Source organism: Thalassophryne amazonica, chromosome 20 (genome assembly GCF_902500255.1).
Source record: "Thalassophryne amazonica chromosome 20, fThaAma1.1, whole genome shotgun sequence".
Taxonomy (NCBI): domain Eukaryota; kingdom Metazoa; phylum Chordata; class Actinopteri; order Batrachoidiformes; family Batrachoididae; genus Thalassophryne; species Thalassophryne amazonica.
The window spans coordinates 48,022,275-48,030,152 of record NC_047122.1 but is presented as its reverse complement, the minus strand read 5'-3'; positions in this window follow the sequence as shown (position 1 = coordinate 48,030,152).

The following is a 7,878-nucleotide window of genomic DNA, read 5'->3' as shown; positions in this document are numbered from 1 at the left end:
CCGTCCTTTGTCAACACACTTGGACCACAGCCACTCTGGCTGGGAAACTTTTTGTGTCAGACCATTCAAGCTGAGGGGAGGTGGTGCATTCAAAAAAAAAAAAAAAAAGCCCTTCAGGTCGTATTCCAAATGTAAGGGAGGCACCAAAAGCGAGCAGGGTGGTGGCCAACCAGTTTGTACGCTTATTTGCAAAGCAGAAGGTTCCTGGGACAAGACCGCCCCTTGTCCATTCTCCATGTAATGTGGAGTTGTGTCAGGAAGGCTACCCAGTGTTGCAGACCGAACGGTCCCCCTGCCTTCACTGCGCATGCCTCATTTGTAGGGGTGCCGGAAAAAAATCAATTCACGTCTGAATTGCGATTCTATTTATTACGATTCTGAATGGATCCAAAATGTCCAAGAATCAATTTTTAAAAAAGCATTTTTTAAAACATTTTCTTGCTTACTCACTGCGTGTACTGTTTGTCAGGCAACGGCTTCCATACTACAGCATCCCCGCGAGGGAAGGGTCCAGCGTAGAGTTCAGTGGCTGCAGCTTAGCATGGCAGACGAAGAGCTAATTCAGCCAGCACCGTCTTTGCTGAAGACAAATGTTTGAGCGCATTTTGGATTTTTATTATTTGCTGTGTAAGAAGGAGCTTGACATGACTTATGCAGTGTGCAAAATCTGCAAAATGAAAGTCAAGTACTTCGGAAACACTTCAAATCCGCAAGCCCACATGCAACGCCATTGAGGCTTTTCAGGTTTCAAATCCCACAAAATCTCGGAGAGGTCGCCGCGCTGCGAGATCTCAGTAACATTGAGAACTGCACTGAGACGCTCTGATCACACTGTATTTTAACTGCTGCACACGGACAACACCATTAACATCGCAACATAAAACTATTTTTATATTGTGCCTAAAACTCTCGTGAATATATTCTCTGGGTTTATAGACATTGTTATTGCGTTCGTTTTATGTAAACGTGAGAATCGCAGGCTGTCTCTCCACTATTTTCAATGGGAGCTGCTGTGAGCTACACTCGCTTCCTGATCAAGTCGTTCTGGGAGAAGTGAAGTTTTTCTTTAATGTCTTGATTATTGTTCTTTACAACACTGTTTGTCCTCTTTGTTCCAGAGTAATATATATAATATGTCTGAAATTCGGTTTGCGCTTATTAAAGTCCACGCAGATTAAACGTAACAGACACGGATTATTTGTTATAATTGTTTTAGCAAGTTTTTCAGGGTATACCATGCAGCAATCTCTATTAACGTGACGAAAAGCATAAAAAAATTACATTTTTGTAGTATAATATTCATTTACAACTGTCAACGTGTAGATTCTCTATGTTGTTCTGACTGCAGCAACTCTCTGGCATGCAAGGGATTATGGGATACGTGAAAACCCTGAATGACTAAAAGGAGGAGAGCAGCGGTCTCTGACAACTATTGACCAGCGCTTTGCGAAACTGCCAGCCAACTCTGAACGAGCAAAGCAGATAAGTAAATTTACATCTAGAATCACTTGCTGCATTTTCTTAAACATAAACATTTTTTAAGTAATGTAACTATTTCTCAGACCTCTTTGAATTGAAAATCGATTCTGAATCAAATCGTCACCCCAAGAATCGGAATCGAATTGAATCGTGAGTTGTTGTACAATTCACATCCCTACTCATTTGTGACCACAGCAGCTTGTCTGAGTCTGACTCTCTTCATCCAAATGGATTAATGGGATTATTAACCATCAGATGACAAGGTAAAACCTCTTAAATCATTCTAAAGTAAAAAACTAGGCCGTTTTAAGCAGTAACGAGGCAAAACTCTGTGACGTTTTAAAATGACCGACGCACAGTGAACGCATCAGCTAGCAGCTCGTGTAGCCGCAGCGCTCTGATCGGTTCATCCATCTTTTTATGTTGAAATAATGCTGAATTTATGTTTGAAATGATTGTTGTACAAAAGCTTCAGATAGCTGTTACTGAGATAGATGATGACTGGAGTGAAGTTTGAAGCAGAAACGAGGTGATAATCCATGAACCGCGGCTAATGATGTATGCGCAGTGAAGGCAGGGTGGACTGATTTTTAGGGGGGACCATTCAGTCGGTGACACCGGTGTAAAGCTTGTGCAAAATCAACAGGCCTTTTCATCTTGGCTTCTTTTGTGCTTGTGTCACGTTAGTATACAAGTAATGAATGTTTACGAGTGCAGTGGTAAGAATATTTCATGAGGTAAAAGATGGAATGGAACAAAGCATCTTTCACTTCATGAAATATTCTTTCCATTGTTTGAATGAATAATCATTATTTGTTTTATATAACACCTAAAATAGATCCTTGTCATTTGATATTTTATAATATATAAACAACAGAAAAGGCACTTACATTTTGGTGTGCGTCACTGGTCCTTTGACGTCAAGAGGTTCCAAACAGTCCAACGCGAACTTTGAATAACAGTGCAATCCAATCCAAACTGGTAAAAACAGTCAGATAGTTCAAAAACAATCCTAATGATGTAGTCCATACCTGATGCCGTGCAAAAACAAATCCCGCCACATTTGTTTTTAAGCTATGCATCATTGCCGCTACTGTGAGCAACGTATAGAATGTATAGAACCAAAATTACTTGCTAAATACAACCAAAATTGCACAGTAAATAGAACACAATGGCAAATGGGATGAATAATCCATAATAATCCATGTGACATACAAACCACCAATCAAATGAGAAAAAAAATCTATTTAGGCATTACATAATTATTGTTATGATTAGTTATTATTAATATTGTTATTTGTATAATGCTTTGAAATTTGACCTTGAATATGTTCAAGGTCACTCAAGGTGACATTAGAAGTTGCATATCATAAGCCATTTATGGCTTCCTGTCCATGTCTCATATAGTAACCATGCCTCTATCCCGCACAGTTTGGCCACTAAAACCAATCAAGGCTTGAGCGACATTATTATAAGGGTGGCGCATGAGACAAAGACATTGGGGCCACTCAAGGTCAAATTCAGCTGCTCACATATAACTAACTATTCATGTCTAATAGTAATTATGGACATATCTAGCACCGTTTATCCACTACACACAAACTAACTTTGAGTGACCTTGGAGACAATGAGGATCAGAATGTTTTTTAGTTTTATGACATTTGTAATTTCTCATAATATATTTGATAACTAGTCTTCGGCCTTGGTGATGGCTAGTACTGATGTGTTCAGGTACTAGCCATCACCAAAGGCCAAAGTGCATGTTTCTAGACCTGGTCAGGTCTAGAAACATGCACTTTGGCCTTTGGCCTTATCTCCACCTCCTAAAACCAACCATCTAGCTGCTGCAGCCAGGTGATGCATACATATGTGGACATTGGACATTGTCTCATGTTCCACCCTATAATAATTTTTCAAGAAAATTGGTGGCTGACAAATAGAATAATAGGCACTTAAATATTTTAATGTCCCACCATGTTTTAACATCAATTTAACCTTGTTAATAGCTAAATATATGCATGTAGCAACCTTAATATGTAATTAGCTTGCCCATGAGTTATAATAACAACACAAAATGACGTGACATCCCATGCACTATAAATCTATTACACAATCCAGATCTGATGCAAATTTTAATGGAATCTTCCTTAACTCATGCCCCACCCCTTCACCAAGTTTAATAAAAATTGCCCTAAAGGTTGTGAGTTATTCTGGTGACATCCAAACAACCAGACACAAGTGTAAACATTACATCCTTAAGGGCTCCTTCACACATAACACGATTTAGTCAACTAGCGCACGAAGGAGGAATTGCATGCCAATCGTGAAAAATCAGAGCTGACTCCAACGCCTCGTACATCTGTTGTTACAACTATTTGCACATACCATAGTGGCTGAAAGACAGTGTGTGCTGTGGGCCTATTCAATCCCTCTCGTGGCAGGTTTCCATCAAATTCCAGGTGACACACGCGAACATCTAACACCGCTCCCTTGGCACTTAGAAAATGTGTGGCCATTCACGCTGTTAGCACAAAAACAGTCAGCAGACAATCACTTTCGAGCTGGATGTGAAATTTGTATAAGTGCTCCCACGAGTGTGGCGTTGCAAAAAGCAACACACATGTGGCCTGCATGTGTATCCCTTGTGTGTGCGTGTCGAGGTGCGCCCCCCCCCCCCCCCCCCCCCCCCCTGAAACACATGTGGCGTACGTGTGGTTCACCCCCCCCAACACATGTAGTGTGCTGGGGGGGCATACTTGCATAAAATGCTTATATGTATGCTGCACGGACATGATCACATGGGGGCTAGACAGGCAGGTGTGAGCGCACACAGCACAGCAAGGTGCCTCTCAGCTGCTGACCAGAGACTAGCTGACATCTCACATAACACAGACACAGACTGAGCATGTCAGGTCCTACACGCATGCGGGGCCGGCTGGACACGCCAGACCAGTAGATGTGCATGCCCGTATATAGAGGGGATTCAACCGAACCCCCCCCCCCAACCCCCCACCCCTGAGAATTCTGCTGTATTTTCTTTTTTCTGACCTGGATATCAAAGTTATGTATTTTCTTTTCATTGATAATAAGCAACAAGCACTAACTGTTACCACAGCTCTTATCACACCCCTCCAAGTTTCAATTTTCCTCTGCCAGAGTATCCCTTAAGTGACATGAAAGGGGAAACTGCTAGGATAAACTTTTCCCATGTGGGTTGAGAATTTTTGCTTCTGGTCCCTATCCTCCTTTAATATCAAGCAGATTAGTAGGCTTGTAATACCCATGTAGACACACCAATTACACTTGTCTGGTTTGTATAAAACATGTTTGTATGTATAAGCTGAGAAATAAAGGGAGCTTCTCCCTTCCTGTTGAAATACTGTAAAGGTGAAAATATTCGCGTTGGGATTTATTATGCGAATTTCGCGAGTTTTAAACAAGGTTGCCAAATTAAATACCGCTATTTAATACATAACGTACATCTAGTACATATTCATAATGTAAACGCGGAATATTAATACCACTAAATACGAGGTCTGTTAGAAAACTATCCGACCTTTTTATTTTTTTGCAAAAAACTATAGGGATTTGAATCATGTGCGCTTGCATCAGCCAAGCTTGAACTTTGTGTGCATGCCTGAGTTTTTTCATGCCTGTCGGTGCATCATTCGCAGCCGACAGGAGGTATAAAGTTTGCATTAATGTTATCTTGGTTCTTCCTGGGTGGGCCCCCCCTGAGCCACCCACGAGGGCATTGCCGCCGTGATTCGCACCTGATTCATATTTATTTATATTTATATTTATTCGTACTGTATGTGAAGGGACCCTAATGGAGACAATAATTGATTGTGATCCTTTCTGTTGTCACACCCAGATTGTCATCAAAACCAGTTCAACACTTTCCCGGTACTCTGGGCAAATATGTGCTGAGCATGTAATTAATTCCAAACAAATACTTGTCAGGAAAAAAAAGAGAACTTTGTGAATCAGCTGGTGATATCTATTCAGACTTGGACTTTTGATGGCATCCCAAAAATCATACAGCTACAACCCCCTGGCAAAAATTATGGAATCACTGCGCCTCGGAGGATGTTCATTCAGTTGTTTAATTTTGTAGAAACAAAGCAGATACAGACATGACACAAAACTATAGTCATTTTCAAATGGCAACTTTCTGGCTTTAAGAAACACTATAAGAAACAAGAAAAACAGATGTGGCAGTCAGTAATGGTTACTTTTTTAGACCAAGCAGAGGAAAAAAATATGGAATCACTCAATTCTGAGGAATAAATTATGGAATCACCCTGTAAATTTTCATCCCCCAAACTAACACCTGCATCAAACAGATCTGCTTGTTAGTCTGCATCTACAAAGGAGTGAACACACCTTGGAGAGCTGTTGCACCAAGTGGACTGACATGAATCATGGCTCCAACACAAGAGATGTCAATTGAAACAAAGGAGAGGATTATCAAACTCTTAAAAGAGGGTAATCATCAACGCAATGTTGCAAAGATGTTGGTTGTTCACAGTCAGCTGTGTCTAAACTCTGGACCAAATACAAACAACATGGGAAGGTTGTTAAAAGCAAACATACTGGTAGACCAAGGAAGACAAAGCGTCAAGACAGAAAACTTAAAGCAATATGTCTCAAAAATCGAAAAATGTACAACAAAACAAATGAGGAACGAATGGGAGGAAACTGGAGTCAACGTCTGTGACCGAACTGTAAGAAACCGCCTAAAGGAAATGGGATTTACATACAGAAAAGCTAAACGAAAGGCATCATTAACACCTAAACAGAAAAAAACAAGGTTACAATGGGCTAAGGAAAAGCAATCGTGGACTGTGGATGACTGGATGAAAGTCATATTCAGTGATGAATCTCGAATCTGCATTGGGCAAGGTGATGATGCTGGAACTTTTGTTTGGTGCCTTTCCAATGGGATTTATAAAGATGACTGCCTGAAGAGAACATGTAAATTTCCACAGTCATTGATGATATGGGGATGCATGTCAGGTAAAGGCACTGGGGAGATGGCTGTCATTACATCATCAATAAATGCACAAGTTTATGTTGATATTTTGGACAATTGAAAGGATGTTTGGGGATGATGAAATCATTTTTCAAGATGATAATGCATCTTGCCATAGAGCAAAAACTGCAAAAACATTCCTTGCAAAAAGACACATAGGGTCAATGTCAATGAGCAGATCTGATTTGATGCAGGTGTTAATTTGGGGGATGAAAATTTACAGGGTGATTCCATAATTTTTTCCTCAGAATTGAGTGATTCCATATTTTTTTTCCTCTGCTTGGTCTAAAAAGTAACCGTTACTGACTGCCACAATCTTTTTTTTCTGATTTCTTATAGTGTTTCTTAAAGCCAGAAAGTTGCCATTTGAAATGACTTTAGTTTTGTGTCATGTCTGTGATCTGCTTTTTTTTCTACAAAATTCAACAACTGAATGAATATCCTCCGAGGCTGGTGATTCCATAATTATTGCCAGGGGTTGTAGGATCACATTATATCACAATGAACTAGTTGACCAGATACAATGTTTAATGCTTTCTACAGTATAATACACATATAAACAATGAAAACAAAAATCTGACTCATACATTTTATTTTAAAAAGACTTTAACCTATCAACAAATCCAAACAAGAAACAAACACGCATGCAAAGTGTGTAGGATTTACAGCCATTTATTAGTATACGTAAATGTAACATAGCAATCATAACCATATATTCATGAGTAACTAATCACCTGCAACAATGAATCAACAAATTCAAACCAGAGACAAACATGCAAATCATTAGATTATTACTGAATGCTATATGCAAATTGTGTAGGATTTACAGGCATTTATTAGCATAAATGGAAAATAGTATCCATAACCATCTATTCATGAGTGTATAATCACCTGCAATAATGAATCAACAAATTGAAACCAGAGACAAACATGCAAATCATTAGAATATTACCGAATTAAAGTATTTATAAAAGACTAAAGTCTTTAAAGCTCCAGCGTGCAGGATTTAGGGGTGTTTAAAAGCATAAATGGAACATAGTATTCATAACTATCAATCCATGAGTGTATAATAACCTGCAACAATGAGAATCAACAAATTCAAACCAGAGAGAAACATACAAATCATTAGATTATTACTGAATGCGATATCCAAAGTATTTATAAAAGACTAAAGTCTTTAAAGCTACAGTGTGCATGATTTAGGGGTCTTCAATAGCATAAATGTAACATAGTATTCATAACCATCTGTGTGTTACTGTATAATAAATTTCCTGCAGCAATGATCCCCCCCAATGAGCTTAGAAAGAGTCCTTCATATTAACATAGGAGCGGGGCCCCCTCATGCCCCTCATGGAAGCTGTCAT